Source organism: Tenrec ecaudatus, chromosome 10, assembly GCF_050624435.1.
Source record: "Tenrec ecaudatus isolate mTenEca1 chromosome 10, mTenEca1.hap1, whole genome shotgun sequence".
NCBI classification, from domain to species: Eukaryota; Metazoa; Chordata; class Mammalia; order Afrosoricida; family Tenrecidae; genus Tenrec; species Tenrec ecaudatus.
This window is the reverse complement of record NC_134539.1, coordinates 110695362-110711155: the sequence shown is the minus strand read 5'-3', so window position 1 is coordinate 110711155 and position 15794 is coordinate 110695362. Positions and strand designations below refer to the sequence as shown.

The window sequence follows — 15794 nt, the reverse complement described above, 5'->3', positions numbered from 1 at the left end:
AACTCCTGTGAAGTCAATTCGTCCACTTTTTCCTTTTGTATCCAGTCCAAGAAATCCTTGCCTGCCCGAGGTTACAAAGATGGTCCTCTCTGTTTTTTCCTAGGAGGTTAGGGTTTGGGGTATTAAGTTTAGGCCCATGATCATCTCACATGGATTTTGTCGATGATGGAAAACCAGATGTCAAGGCCCACCCCCATCCACCCTCAAGTGGATTTCCAGATGTCCTAGCAACTTTCTTTAAGAAGGCACGCCTTTCCGCATTGACCTGATGTGGCACATTCATAGAAAACCATCTCATTGTATGTGAGAGAGAATTTCTGGACTCTCCACCCTGCTCTACTGTGTTAATCTGAGTGGACTAGAGAAACAAATCCAGAGAGACTCATATGTGTGTAAGAAAGAGCTTTAGATCAAAGAGCAATTGTATATTGAGAAAACATCCCAGCCAGTCCAGATCAAGTCCAAAAGTCCGATATTAGCCCATCTGTCTGATACCTATCTATAAATTCCTCTTCAGACTCACGCAACACATGCAATGACGCTGAATGCAGGAAGATCACAGGCCAGCGGGTGGAAAGTCTTGTGGATCCAGTGGCAGTGGAAGCATCTCAGTTCTGGCAAGGGTCTCCACGTGGCTCCTCTAGCTCCAGGGCTCTAGCATAGCTCGATGTGTCTTGTCAGCAGGAAGATGAAGCAGAGAGTGTGTGTGTGTATGTGGCCTCCAGTGCGCTATTTATCTCCGTGGCACCTCTATATGAGGTCATCGAGCTGTGACCTGATTGACAGGCTAGACTCCACCCCTTCGCAAGTTGACAGGAGATGATGTAACAGCCACATCTACTGTCTGTGCTTACAGTAATATCACACTGGCCTGATTGTTGTGGCTTTATGGCCTGTCTTGCGATCAGGTAGTATAAGGCTTCCACCTTGGTTCATCTTTTGTTTTTCTTTTCTCTTCTAAAGAATGAGTTCTTTTGGCATTTTAATAGTTTTATTTACGAGGACTCCATAGATCATACACCTCGAGGGTTTGAACATATTAAGGAGAGTTGTGCAGTCACCACCACAGTCCATTTTAGAACATTTGCATCTTTCTGGGACTCACTTTTACTAGCTCCCCATCTCCCCAGCCTCTCCTGCTGTACCCAAACTATTAATCTAGTCTCTATAGTTCATATTTCTTTTAAAACATCTTACACACACACCCAACCAAAACCAGAATGAAACAGAGGGAAAACCTCAATAGAAAAGAAAGCAGATTGAAAATGACGAGGGCAAAGAATGTGCGGATGTGCTTCATACAATTGATGTATGCATATGTATGGATTGTGATAAGAGTTGTATGAGCCCCTAATAAAATGTAAAAAAAATAAAATAAGAGGTCATGAAATTAAAAAAAAGAAAATAAAGCAGAAAATACTACTAATAAACCCACGAACAATTTAAAATGGTCCACGATTTGGACTAATCGAGAGTCCTCGCTTTTTATAGACATTTTCAAATTATTTGGTCTATTTCTTCAGAACAGCCTGCTAGAAATTTGACGAGGGTTGTATCACATGGGTAAATGTTGGCCCCTCAGCGCTCAGTAAATGGCAGGCAGTGTGGCCTGGCCTGTGGAGGGTGGACACATTGCTAAGTGAAAGAGCTTTTTGTTACTTCACATGGTGCTCCCATCCACTGGTAATCTTCATGGGTCCGGATTCGCTCTGCTTTTTTTGACGGCTTGGTCTCTGCCCCTTGCCAGTCTGCTTTGGTCCCAGAAGTCAGAAGAAAGGTAAATGGCAGAGGTTGTTAGTGCGAATGACCAGCTGCTAATGGACTGCCTGGAATGCGCTTATCGGGTGCCCTTCCCTGCACACCTGGTGCTCACAGACAGGTGCTGGCACAAACCGGCTGTCCTCTTGCCCGTCATCCCTCTCAGCTGGCCCTCCTTGCCTAGATGCGTCTTTGGCAGGAGGTAGCTTGATTTTTTCTCCTCTCGGTTTTAGCGAAGGTAGGATTGAGTTTGCGTCGAGTCAGTGGTCAGCTTTGAAAAAGAAAAGTCACGTCCAGCAAAGGCATACACGTTATGCATAACTGTAACCATCTCTTGCAGGTGATTTAAAATGTTTGCAAGTATTTGATCTGTGCAGGGATGAAACCCAAAACCAAACTCCCGGCTGTCAAGTGGACCCATGGAAACCCTGTAAGACAGAGTACAACTGCCCCTGTGGATTTCCAAAATGGTAACTCTTTACAGGTATGGAAAGCTTTGTCTTTTTCCCCCCATAGAGTAGCTGGTGGTTTTGAACTGCTGACCTTGTGGTTAGCCACCCAACACATAACCACTATGCTACCAGAACTCCCAGTGTAGGGGTGAAGGTGGGAGGAAAAGGTAAAACACTCTCTGGTTTCACCCCCACCCCTACCCCCTGCCCTCTAGTCAGTTCTGACTCAGGGTTTCCAAGACTGTAAATCTTGAGAGGGGCAGCCAGCCTCCGTTTTCTCATGAGGAGCAACTGGGGAGGGACTTGACCTGCCCTTGTGGTTGGTTATCAGCCCACTGCTCATCCCAAGCCCATCTTGCTTCTAAGGAGCATTCTGGTTGAGGGAGGCCTCAATGAAAGATGAGTGTTCTTTGGGCAGTCCATATCGTCCGTCAGCACCTTCATCCAGATGCATGCATTCCTCTCTGGTCTTCCGAATTCCTTGTCTAGCTTCCACGTGCTGTTTGTTAGCATTTTAGAGAGATCTGGTGCAGCAGATTTTCCCAGTGTCATATGTCATTTGGTTTCCTTATGTTGTTGTGGTTGTTTGTGGGTGTATTTGTGAGTTTTAATGTTTCCCGTCGTGTATTTTAAAACATCCTTTTATTGCGAATTATGTGGTTTACATATGAGATAATCGTTTTTATATTCAGCGGTGGAAGCAGTTTGTCAAAGTTCACGATGGCTCGCCCTGTTTTTGGGTGGTGTCGAGTTGGCTCTGGCTCAAACTGACCCTCTGCACCACAGAGCAACGCATGACCCTGTCCTGCTCCTGCCTCATGTTGTCATGTGTGAGCCCATTGCTGCAGCCACTGTGTCAGTCCATCTTGTCCAGGGCCTTCCTCGTCTTCTCTCCCCCTATAACTTATCAAGCAGGATGTCCTGTTCCAGGGACTGGTCTTTCCTGACAATGTGTCCAAAGTACATGAGACAAAGTCTCGCCATCTTCGGCCCTGACTTACAGGACAGGGCAGAACTGTCCTTGCGAGTTTCCCAGACTCTCACTTTTTATGGGAGCAGAAAGCCCTGTCTTTCTCCCAAGGAGTGGCCAGTATGTTTGAACTGCTGACCTTGTGGATCCCAGCTCCACAGGTAACCACCAGCCCCCGGGCTTGGGGGAGAACACATCGAAGATGAGGTTGTTGGTATGGGCTGCTTACTTCTTGGATTGAATGGTGGGTTCATGGAGGTTTATTAAGGAAAAAGCAAGAAAGATAGGGTGGGTGTCTGAGGACATGGCTGAATAACTGATTAAAAAGCCTGGAGCTGCTTTTATGTGGGGTTTTTTTTATAGGAGATCGTGCTTTTACCCCTTCATTTTTTTATAGTTTGAGTATTCTTTTTTTTTTTAAATCAATATAATTTTTTAAACATTTTATTAGAGACTCATACAACTCTTATCACAATCCATACATACATCAATTGTATAAAGCACATCTGTACATTCTTTGTCCTCATCATTTTCAAAGCATTTGCTCTCCACTTAAGCCCTTTACATCAGGTCCTCTTTTTTTTCCCCCTCCCTCCCTGCTCCCCCCTCCCTCATGAGCCCTTGATAATTTATAGGTTGTTATTTTGTCATATCTTGCCCTATCCGGAGTCTCCCTTCCCCCATCTTCTCTGTTGTCCGTCTCCCAGGGAGGAGGTCACATGTAGATCCTTGTAATCAGTTCCCCCTTTTCAACCCACTCACCCTCTACTCTCCCAGTATCGCCCCTCACACCCCTGGTCCTGAAGGGATCATCTGCCCTGGATTCCCTGTGCCTCCAGCTCCCATATGCACCAGTGTACAACCTCTGCCCTATCCAGACTTGCAAGGTAGAGTTTGGATCATGGTAGTTGTACCCCTTCATTTTTCAAGCCATTTCAAGTTGGCCGTCTAGTCATTGAAGCTGAAAGGACCCTGTATGAGATAACACCTTCACTCGATGCATACAGACCAACCTGCGCTCCCAGCCCTTAAAGTTGGTTCCCGGTTCATGTTTTCTTAACCTTGCTAACAAGGCACAGTCTGTCCAGAAGCCTGAATTGAGATGCTTCCTCCCCACGGACCCCCGATTCTTTGCCGACATAACATTCGTGGCCACAGCAGGCCACCCCATCTTCGTCTCTCTGCTGAGCTGCCACAGTCCCCTCCCAGTTGTTAGCCCCACCTCTTCCCCTGCCTGCCCCAAACCTGCCTCGGTGACATGAACTGGAAGTCTGCTCACATCACCTCCTCCTCTTCGCTATTTAAGCCACTTCGGTGGCTTCCTCGTTCCCCTAGAAAAAGGCAAAACTGAGTCTGGTCCACAGGGCCCTGCTCACTCTGGACTCACGGAGCCTGTGGGTTCCTCTGGGTGCTCTCCTGCCCACCCTGCCTTCTGGGCATGGGTTCTACTGCCCCCTAGTCAATTCCGACTCCTCCTTTAGAGCTCCGTTTTTAAGGAAGTCTTCTGTGACCTTGGCGTTCCATTTGGCTAATGAACACGTTAGCCCTTTTCTCACTTCACTACCATCAAGTTGATTCCCACTCAGAGAGATGCTGTAGGCCAGGGCAGAACTGCCCCCTGTGGATTTCCAAGACTTTACATCTCCACGGGAGTAGCAAGCCGAGCAGCCGGTGGTTTTGAATTGCTGACCTTGAGGTTAGCAGCCTAATGGGCAACGCACTATGCCACCGTTAGCACTGTAAATCCCCCAGCTTGCCCAGTGACCCTGCTAGAGAATGACGAAACATGCCGAGGTAGTTAGTTTATTGTGCCTACCTGGCTGATAAACACAGGTGGGGTTAATTGAAGGGCGGAGGGATAAATCGCTCCGTGAGCCTCACCTTTCGAGTTCTCAGGTCTCTTGCTTTCTGATGGTCGGACCAGGGTGCAGCTGCCTTAGCCAGTTCCCTGCTTTAGCTGCCAAGGTTCACTTCCTGCAAGACATCTCCAAGGAGAAGCCACATGGACCTACCCCGATGCAGCCCTGGGTGCTGGAGCAGCCATGTGGAGACCCCTGCTAGTGCTGAGATGCTTACACATTCACTGACTCAGCTTTCCTCCTGCAGTTGGCATCATCGCATCTGTTTTGTGAGATGGAGGAGGACTTTGTGGATTGGTGTAGGACATTGGGTTAATGTTGGACTTGTGGGTTTGGACAGCACTGGGTTGGGATGTTTTCTTGATGTGCACTTAACCTTTATATAAAACTCTCTCTTCTACATGAGATTCTGTGGATTTGTTTCTCTGAAGTACCCAGACTAACACACATGCCTCACGTAGCAACTATCATTAAACTGGTCTCCTGCCCTTTCCCTTCCTGATAACCTGCTTCTTTTGAGCACGCACTTCCTGGGGGTGGGGGGAAGTATCCCACCATGGCAAGAGCTTATCAGTTATCACCAGATCTGACACAGCGAGCATGCACAGAAGGGGCGATCGCAGCCCCCAGTTGACCCAGAAACACAAGGACGTCGGTCAAAGAACAAAAGCCTTTGGAAAGACATGACCAGACCAACTCAGTGAACACTCAGCAGCAAAGCACTGGACAAGCCACTCCACGGTCACAACGGGTCACCGTGCCCTGCTGCATATTCATGACCATTCAGCATGCCCTCAATGCATGCCCTGGTGTACGTACACAAAACTGGAATTCTCTTGCTTTTCAGGGACTTGGCGACCTTAGTCCCTGCATGCCCCTTGTTTGATCAGCCATCGTAAACCCTGCCTCCTTCGTTTCCATCCAGTCTTTGGCAGCCCTGTGGGGTGAGACCTGGGTTGGGGACGCCCCTCTTCACGGGGCCGAGGGCGGGAAGTGACGGCAGTCAGTGCTGGTGTTCGCTCCACAGCCTCTTGTGTCCTTGGAGACCGTCCCTGGCATGGTAGCTCGGGGTCTGGCTGGCTAGATCCAGACCAACCTAAGAAAAGTAGACTGAATTCTCTGGAGGAGCCTGTGTTGGCATGGCTTGGCTCGCTCTTATCCTGACCACATCTTTGTGCTCCTACAATCCCGGCCCAGGCCTCGTGAGGGAAGCCAAGATCCATGTCCGAGAAAGTGGGTCCTGTGCCGAGCGGGTGAGAAGAAGCAGGAGCCAGAGGAGAAGATTCCCTAACTCGGAGCCAGACCCAGCATTGAGGAAGACGGGAAGTCCTTTCAGTGACCAGAACATTCTGCAGGAGGGGACTCATTCCGCTTCAGCCGGTGATAGGCATGGATCAAGGGTAGCTTTTTCAGTTCAGAAGTCATTGCCTAAGGCTTGGAAGTGGACAGAGAATACAGGGTGTACTTTCCATGGAACGCTGGGGTACTAGCCGGCTGACTCTTGGGGATTATCAGATGAGATGTGATTCTCTATCGAATGACTAAGCTGCTTTTCTGAAAAGAAGCCCCGGTGGCAGAGCAGCATGCTGAGCTGCTGACCGCAGGGTCAGCTGTTCAAAGCCACAGGCTGCTCCACGGGAGAAAGATGAGATTCTCTTCTCCTATGAAGAGTTACATTCTCACCGGGATTTTAGACTGTCTTTTCGAGGTGCCCAACATCCTGCATAGGCCTCCGCAGGAGGGGTCTATGTGGAAACCCCACTAAGTGAACTTGGCTTTACCTCAACCTCACCTGTAGCAGGTTTAAGGCACGGACACACTCCCTGGGACTTCCGGCGGAAATGCCTAGTGTGAGAAGGAGCAGATGACTGCTAGCCCAAGGTCGTGGAATTGGCCGTCAGTGGACTTTGATTAAGATCCCATGCTTTGAGAGTGCACAAGAATGGGGGCCTGGGATGACCGTGGATTTACTATTTTAACACCCTCTTGCTTTCTTAGGACATGTGTGGTTCTGTCTTTGTGAATGAGTGTTGGTGAACGCTTTTCCATGTCACCATCTCCAATAGTTTCCAGTCACTCAAGAGTTGGATCTGTACAGGTCAGCAGTAAAGGTGTTGCAGCCTGAAGCCAGCATATATATATATGCCTATATGATTTCCTTCTCTTGACAGTGTTTTACCTTCTCTTCCATGGACTAAATTAACGGCACTCTCAATGGTGTCTAAGGATTGTAAATAATAAAATGACATCTGAGTTTAAATTGTGAGCACACCGTTCACAGAAGGCTGTAGATGACACAAGCCCCAAATCCATTTGCAAGGGCGTCACATGGACTACACTTCTGTGGAACCCCCTCTGCACACGGTCCAGGCACGTGAATGGCCTCGCTGCTGTCAGACAGCGGGCACTGCAAAGTCAATTATGGCAGCTGGCGCTCGATTGAGATAGCATGCCTTATCATCTCACCCCCCCTTTGGACCCGTTTTTAAGTTGTTTCTGTTTTTTTTTTAATTTAATAAATCATTTTAGTTGTTTCTGTTTTTAATAGTTTCTGCTTTCTTTTTGACTGAGGCTTTTCTGTCACTGACGTTGGTTTTTGTTTGTTTGCCTCCTGTTTGTGTTTTGTGTGATTTTCTATATAACCCAGGATAGGGAGATCCAGACAGACAGGACTGATAATCACCGAGGGGCGTGGCAGGGGAAGATGGGGGGAGATGGGGAGCTAACAATAGTGAGGACAAGAAGAAAGTGCTCTGAAATTGATTGTGGTGTTGATTTGTGCAAATATTCCTCATATGATTGAGTTATTTATTAAATTACAGGACATGTGATATGGGTGCCAATAGAACGATTTTAATAAAAGAGTTACCGTCTTGGAAACTCACAGGGGCAATTCTACCCTGCCCTATAGGGTCACCATGAGTTTGGTAGCAGTGAGTTTGGTTTTGGGGTGTTTTTTTTGTAGGATGCTAAGGATCTTAATCAGCTTTGCATTCATTAGCAACTCCATTTCAGCACATCTGATTATATATATATATGTGTGTGCTCTTCAAAAACCTTTTTGGCACTAGTTCTGACACGTTTCTGTTCCTGACATTAATTCCCAGTTGAATAAAATTCTGCAGTGGAGTTATGATTTGACCTTTTTGAATATTATAATTTGTCACAGAAATAAAATGCATTTGCCTTACTTAAAAAGAACGACCCACCCCCTTCACCACCACCCCCGCCCCCAGCCAATGCTATCCGCTATGTATTTCTCTGGAAAATGCCTCTGTCCCTGAAGAAGGTCAGCAGGAAATTGCCCACTCCCGCAGGTGCTGACTCATCGCCTCGGCTGCCAGGTGAGGTTCCTTGAGGTCAAAGCGTGTGGCTTGTGTGCCTTTGTCCCGAGGGCCCCACTTAGTCCTGGCCCAGAGCCGACTGATATCCTGGGAGAGAGAAGTCCATGAAGGAATGAAGTCGGTATTAACCCCACTACCTAGGCCAGAGACCGAGTTCCTGATGCTAAGCCCCACATTAAAACGCTAAATTCACTGCTGTTGGTTTGATTCAGACTCAGAGAGAGTCTGACTAGGACAGACTAAAACTGCTCCTGTGGGCGTCCCAGGTTGTAAAGCTTGGTGGGAGTGGAGAGTCTCATCTTTCCCCCAGGGGGCGGTTGGTGGTTTTGAACTGCTGACTGTGCTGTGAGCAGCCCAATGTGTAACTCACTGTACCGCCAGGGCTCCAAGTCCCACATTAGCAAACCTAAACCTGGCCAGTTTCTATCTCCTGAAAATGCCTGATCTTCCCAGAAGCTGTAACCTCAGCCAGTCAAGTTCACTCTCCTGGAAATGAAAACCTAAGCTACCTAATTAGGATTGACCTATGGGTTTTAGCCTAGTTCAAACATGTCCCTTTTATCCCCAGCCCCCCTTCACCACCACCCCCGCCCCCGGCCAATTGAAAAGTCAAGGTTTTGAGTTTGTACACCCATTTTCTATTATAGACCTTTTCTTCTCGACAGGGGGATTATGGGGACTCAGTCTCACAACTGGGGCAGGGAGGGAGAGTCACTGAGCAGGTCTTTCACTATAAGATAGATGTGGAAATGGAGGCACAGAGCTGGACCTTGCCCAACCCTCAGTGTTAGTTAAACCCCCCGCCTGGGGCCTAGCATCCACACCCCCCTTTCCACACAGCTGGTAGCAGACGTGACAGTGCTGTTCCTTACCCCACAGCACAGAGCATGGCTCTTTCACCAGGTCAGCCTCCTTGATTCTCCTGTGGCCCTGGGGGCTGCTGCTGGTGTGTGCAGGGAGAGCCAGGACCTGTTTCCCAGTGAGGACCAGGTTTGTCCCTTTTGATCAGGGCTGATGTGGGCCCTGGCATGCTGGCGTGGGCCCCGGCACGCCCTGGGGCCTGGCTCTTCCTGCTATCTGATCAGCCTGGGCCAGGCCTCCAGCGGGCTGGTTGGCTGGAACCAGCGTCTCCATGTCAGCGTCATCCTCAGAGCAGCCAGGCAGGGTGCACCAGCTTCAGGCATGACAGGAAGACCCTCTGCCCAGGCCTTGTGCTTCATCGGGTTCTGCCAGGCCCTCTCCCAGCTGCAGGCCACCCCAAGGAGGCTGGAACCCAGGGATTTTCCACCCAGAGCCTCTTCCCTGTCTTCTGGGCCACATTCGGAACCCCTGGAATCCTGGGGTTTCTGCCCAAATTCCACCTTGTAGGGTGTGAATGGGCTCTTTCCCAAACCCATGCTCCTGGACCTGAGACTGATGGGCAAAATGGCTGGGACCTGGACATACAGGCCGAAGGGTCCAAATCTGGGCACTCAAGGGCCATCTCCAGAGGTGGAGCAGGCCCTGGGCAGGCATAGACTCCCCCACCCCAACCTGACACAAATCAACAACAGAAAAAACAAAACAAACCCAAGCCCATGACTATTGAGTCAATTCTGACTCATTCGACCCTATCGGGCCTAGTAGATCCGCCCCTGTGGGCGTCTGAGGCTGTAAAGACAATGTGTCTTCACAGGGACAGACAGCCTCCTTTTCCTCGTGTGGAGCAAGTTGTCAGTCCCAGCTGCTGACCTGTAGTTAGCAGACCAAGTCACCCACTAACCCACCAGGGCTCGCCCTAGAACCCCCAAACGCAAAGCATCCTGACTGCCGACACACCCCAGTGGGTTTCTGAGACGGCCGCTTGGCGCGGGAGTAGAAGCCTCGTCTTTGTCGCTCTGCAGAACCCCGAAGAGGCGGAGAATTCCAAATGTAGCCCTGGCCTTTCAGATGGTTACGAAGGTGTATTTGTCAAGGTGTGATTTAACATTCTGTTAACGTGACTTATAACTTTTAATACTTAGACATACGGTACGTGGGCCGCTTCCATTTCTGCTCTTGCCCCAGGCTTTATGACTATTCAGCGCAGGCCTGCTCTCCGTTCCGTTTCCCACCGCTTACAGCCCACTCCAAGCTCTTCCTGGTTTCACTTCCTCCTCCCTCGTGGCACCTGGAAACGAAAGGAAAATCTTAGTGAAGCCGTTGGTGGTTCCGTGGTAGAGTTCTGACCTTTCCTGCAGGCGACCCGAGTTCGAGTCCCAGCCGGACCCCCCACTTCCTCTGTCAGTGGCGGCTTGTGCGTGGGTGTGCAGCGGAGCTGGTTTGGGCGGGTCTTCTGGACTCAGGCAGATTAGATGATCTGCTTCCCCAAATCCACCAGTGAAAACTCGATGGAATCCAACGGGCCAGTCGGCAACCGATCTCCGAGGTGGTCACGACCCAGGCAGCTTGTCACACTGTTGACCTTGAGGGGCCCCAAGAGTCAGGGCCAATGCTTGACAGCTTGTAACCAACCACAGCCGGTGTCAGCAATGGCGCCGTGTCCTCTGCCAAAGCACGTGGCAGTTGGACCTGCGTTGATGTGGATGGGACAAAGGCCTGGCATGACGACGGAGGGGAAAGGAGCAGCGGGCAGAGCTGTGGCTGTGCTTGCCGGCCTCCCGGTCTTTTGTCACTGTCACTTTGCTACTGTGAGGAATCAGGTGACCCCTGTGAAAGGGTAGTTTGACCCCCCCAATGGGGTCACAACCCACAGGTTGAGAACCACTGTTCTAGATGCTCCCCCTTCATTCAAAGGCCACCATAGGAGACAGGCCTTCCCTCTGGCGACTCCTTGACCAGCAGCCCCCGAGGGTTACAGGGCAGAACTGCTCCTTGGTCTCCTACGGAAGCACGCTGCCAGGCCTTGTTCCCGCAGGTGGGTTTGAACCGCCCACATGAGCAGCTGAGGACAAGCTGCTTGCACCCCTCACGCTCCTCTGTGCCTCTGTGCATCACTGACTTTTCTCACCTCCTGGCAGACGCTTCTGGTTGTTTGCTTGTGTATGGTCTGTCTGTCTGTCTCTCATTGAATTGGAGCTGTGTCCCTGCTGCCTCCCCACAAGCACCCCACCATGTGCAATGAGTGAAGTGCTGGGGCGACACAGGGAGCTGGGGACCCTCTGGGGGCTTGAGTTTCCTTTGGAATGGTAATTGGTTACGTCCAAACTGGTTTGGCTACCCCACGTTTCTTCCCCTGTGAGCGGCTGAGCTCGTCTCCCGTCTCAGAAGGAAGCCGCCTGCCTCTCGGGGTGTGGGGGAGGCCTGCTGGACAACCAGAAGCAGGCCTGGAGGTTGACTTCCCTGTTTCTGACCTCGTGGTGCCCGGGGCTGACTGCTAGGTGGTTGGGGGAGCCTCGAGACTGTCTCCACAGGAACATTTCTGGAGAGCAGTTCTCCCACTGTCATGGTGTTGATTCCGATTCACTGGGAGCCAAGAGGTCAGGATAGAACTGCCGCTAACCAACAGGGGCCCTGCCGGCCAGGGTAGAAGTGTCCCTGTGGAATAGAAAGCCTCATCTTTCTCCCGGGGAGAGGCGGGTGGTTTTGAACTGCTGACCTTCTGGTTAGCAGCCTAACGTGTGACGCACGATGCCGCCAGGGCTCCTGGAAAAGAAGGCAGAGGTCCAAATGGTTGCTCCTGCGGAGTTGTGAGAGGCTCCGAAGTGAGTTTGTCCCGATCACCGTTCTGCCGATCAAGAACCAAAACCACCCGTAGAAATGGATCCCAGACACGGCCCTCTCGTCAGCCCTCCTCTCCGTGCTGGAGGACAGCTGAATCCCCGGAAGCTGACTCTACGGACACACACATCCCGGCACCTGTGGATCTGCATGCGAAGTAAGCCCTTGGTGCTCTGACACCAATGGCCCCAGAACAGCTGTAGACTCGCTGGCAGAGCAGGCAAATCCAGAAACCATCTTTAGCCCAAGCCCACAGCAAACATCTCTGGCCACAAAACTCTGGTACGGCCATGATGCCCCGGGCCCTGCACGCTGTTGCTCCATACCTTCACGTGGGCCTGCTCCCCCCGTCTCTTTTTAAAAATCATTTTACTGGGGGTTCGTACAATTCTTCTCACAATCCATCCATCCATCCATTGTGTCAAGAACATATGTACATTTGTTGCCATTAGCATTCTCTAGACATTTGCCTTCTACTTGAGCCCTTAATATCGGCTGCTCATTTCCCCCCTCCTTCCCCCCACCCTCATGAACCCTTCATAATTCATAAATTATTATTACTTTGTCATATGTTACACTGTCTGATGTCTCCCCTGTCCTCTTCTCTGTTGTCCATCCCCCAGGGAGGAGGCTATACATAGATTCTTGTAGTCGGTTCCCCCTTTCTATCCCATGTTCCCTCTACCCTCCAGGCATCAACACTCTCACCACTGGTCCTGAAGGAGTCATCTGTCCTGGATTCCCTGTGTTTCCAGCTGCTATCTGTACCAATGTACATCTTCTGGTCCAGCCAGATTTGCAAGGTAGAATTGGGATCATGATAGTCGTGGGGAGGAAGGATTTAAGAACTAGAGGAAAGTTATCTGTTTCATCGGTGTTACCCTGTACCCTGACTGGCTCATCTGCTCCCCACAACTCTTCAGTAAGGGGGTGTCCAGTTGCCTACTGATGGGCTTTGAGTCTCCACTCTGCACTCACCCACATTTACAATGATGATTTTTTGTTCTTTGATACTTGATAGCTGATCCCTTCGACAGCTCGTGGTCACACAGGCTGGTGTGCTTCTTCCCTGTGGGCTTTGTTGCTTCTCAGCTAGATGGCTGCTTGTTTATCTTTGAGCCTTTAAGACCCCAGACGCTCTATCTTTTGAGAGCCGGGCACCATCGGCTTTCTTCACCACATTTGCTTATGCACATGTTTGTCTTCAGTGATCATATCAGGAAGGTGGGCACCCACTGATATGATTTTAAGTTCTATGATGTCTGATAACTGGTCCCTTCTACACCTCGTGGTCAGACGGGCTGGTGTGCTTCTTCCATGTGGCCTTTGATGCTTCTCAGCTAGATGGGCCTGCTTCTCTCTATGTGCCAATGGTGAGCCTTCCCTGCAGCACGAGACCCTCACCTTGGCCAGCAGGTCACTGTCGGACTTCCTCAGTGGGTTGCAGGACCAAAGCCACCACCTCACACCCCCACCCCCTTTCCCAGGCTGGGAGCTCAGTGTTCTCCTGGAGACGCTATCCCAAGCCCTCTGGAATAAGCAGATGGGAATATCTGGTCTGCTATCGCTTATCAAGTACAAGAAGCAGTGGGTCTGGTCGCCACAGGCATACCTGGCACCCAGATCTTGGTTTCTAATTTGTCCAGGGCTTCTGGGGAAATGGATTAATCCAGGAGAAAGGAAAGTGCTCAGGGGGGAGCGGGAAGGGAGGGGGGAAATGAGGAGCGGATGCTAGGGGCTTAGGTGGAAAGCAAATGTTTTGAGAATGATGAGGGCAACGAATGTACAAATGTGCTTGACACAATTGATGTATGGATGGATTGTGATGAGAGTTGTATGAGCCCCTAATAAAATGAAGAAAAAAAAGTGAATTTCTACCTCTCCCCTAGCCAGCCCTGGCAGGGTAGCTTACCAAAGGGGCTTCTCTGGGTGTGTCCTTGATAAGTATGCCTTGGTCAGAGGGCTCTGGACCTATTTTGAAAGCTCTTGTGTACAGCATGATTTGCATGTCCCAACCATTATGCCATTGCTTTTTCTGTGGTCCTGTCTGTAATTTTGATGTATTGATCTGCCACAATCATGGTTCTGTGGCAGCTTCCTTCGTCCTCTCATGTCCTATTGAAGCTATTGGTTCCCAGTAAATCCTTGGATGTCATCATGACTTCGTGCTGATTGCCTCCCTCATCTGGATATGCTGTTGTCCTGTTTGACTTAATAAATATTTCCTTACATTATATAAAAAGAAGGGGCCCAGGTGGCTTAGTGGATTATGTGTTGTGCTGCTAACCAGAAGGTCAGCAGTTTGAAACCACCAGCTGCCCCAAGGGGAAAAGAGGAGGCCTTCCGTTCACACAGAGTTGGAGTCTCAGAAAGGCACAGAGGCAGCCCTATTCTATCTAGTCTGTCACATAGGGGCCCCACGAGTGAGAATTAATTCGATGGCAAAGGGTTTGTTCGTCTGTTTGTGTTTGGGGACCGAGCCAAGAAATTCACACACACACACACACACACACACACACACACACACACACACCAACATCCCTACCCAGCTGATGGAAGGTATGTCAAACCAATGGAAAGAGCTCCTAGTGACGCCAGACTGGAAGATTTTAAGCAAAAAAAACCAACAAGTAATGTGGTATGGATCGATTTGAGTGACACACATGTATATATGGTGTCAGAAAAGCAGAAATTGAATTTGATGATTTTTCCTTCATTACTGGTGCCGGAAAGGTGGGAATCCCTAAAATGACCCTCACTCGCAGACACACGTGGCTCGGGAAGAGAAAATCAATGACAAGCTCGGGGATAAGGAGCCTTTGATCCCATGATGGCCTCACAGCCACAATGGGAACTGCAGCGGCACTGGGGTTGTTGGGGAAAGTGAAGGTGGCCAGTGGCGGTCAGAGAGGACGGACCAAGTCCTGCAGGACTGGCCGCCTGCATGGATGCCCGGCAAAATGCAAAACCAAGCCCAACAGCGAGCTCTGCCATTGCTGGTCATTGTTCTCTTGTGATTGTGTCAATTAAATAAGATGAACTAAGCTTATATTGGGGCCGTCTGATTTAGAACCTTCGGCCTCCGAACCAGGACGAAGGAATGTGCTGGGGGCAGGTCGTGAGGGTGGAGTAGGTTGGCCTGGTGGCCGACAGTACAGCCACCAGGCTTGGAGCCCTTTCTGAAGGGAAACATTATGCTGAATCCCAGATACAGAGTCAAGCTAGACTGATTCCAGAGAGGAGAGCCAGAGCGGTGTCAAGCAACCCATCGCAACAGGGTGCAAATCCTTAAGTGATCATTAAGACATTCAGTGACTTAAGCCAGCATGGATGGGGCCCCAGGTAACTAAAGGGGAAAGAAAAGAAAAATCCAAGGGGCTGCCAGTCTTTCAAAAGTTACGAATACTCTGGACAGTGTGATCAGAGGTTGGGTCTCTAGGTGGAGCACATATGTGTGCTCGGTTATTAGCCCGGAGGTTGGCAGTTCAAGCCCAGCCAGCAGCCCCGAGGAAGAAAGGCCTGGCCACCTGCTTCTGCAAAAATTACAGCTGAGATCACTCTGTCGAGCAGTTCTCTTCTGGAACCTGCAGGGTCTCCGGGAGTCAGAACTGACTCAACATGACACACGACTCCCCACTTCTTAAGTGTGGGCTGTACCGTGTGACATCCTTCCATAAAGCTCAGAATGGAAAGGGGAGACCAAAGATCAACG

General features: G+C 50.1%; 1 protein-coding gene across 3 annotated transcripts in view; it reads left to right on the top strand.

Moving 5' to 3' along the window:
• Positions 1-15794, top strand: part of RPH3AL (rabphilin 3A like (without C2 domains)) — a 187813-nt gene that overhangs the window by 8893 nt on the left and 163126 nt on the right. For all 3 annotated transcript variants that reach the window (XM_075561239.1, XM_075561241.1, XM_075561240.1), the window contains exon 2: positions 2099-2242. The gene's annotated coding sequence lies outside the window, so the exon portion shown is untranslated. The remainder of the gene's footprint in view (positions 1-2098; positions 2243-15794) is intronic.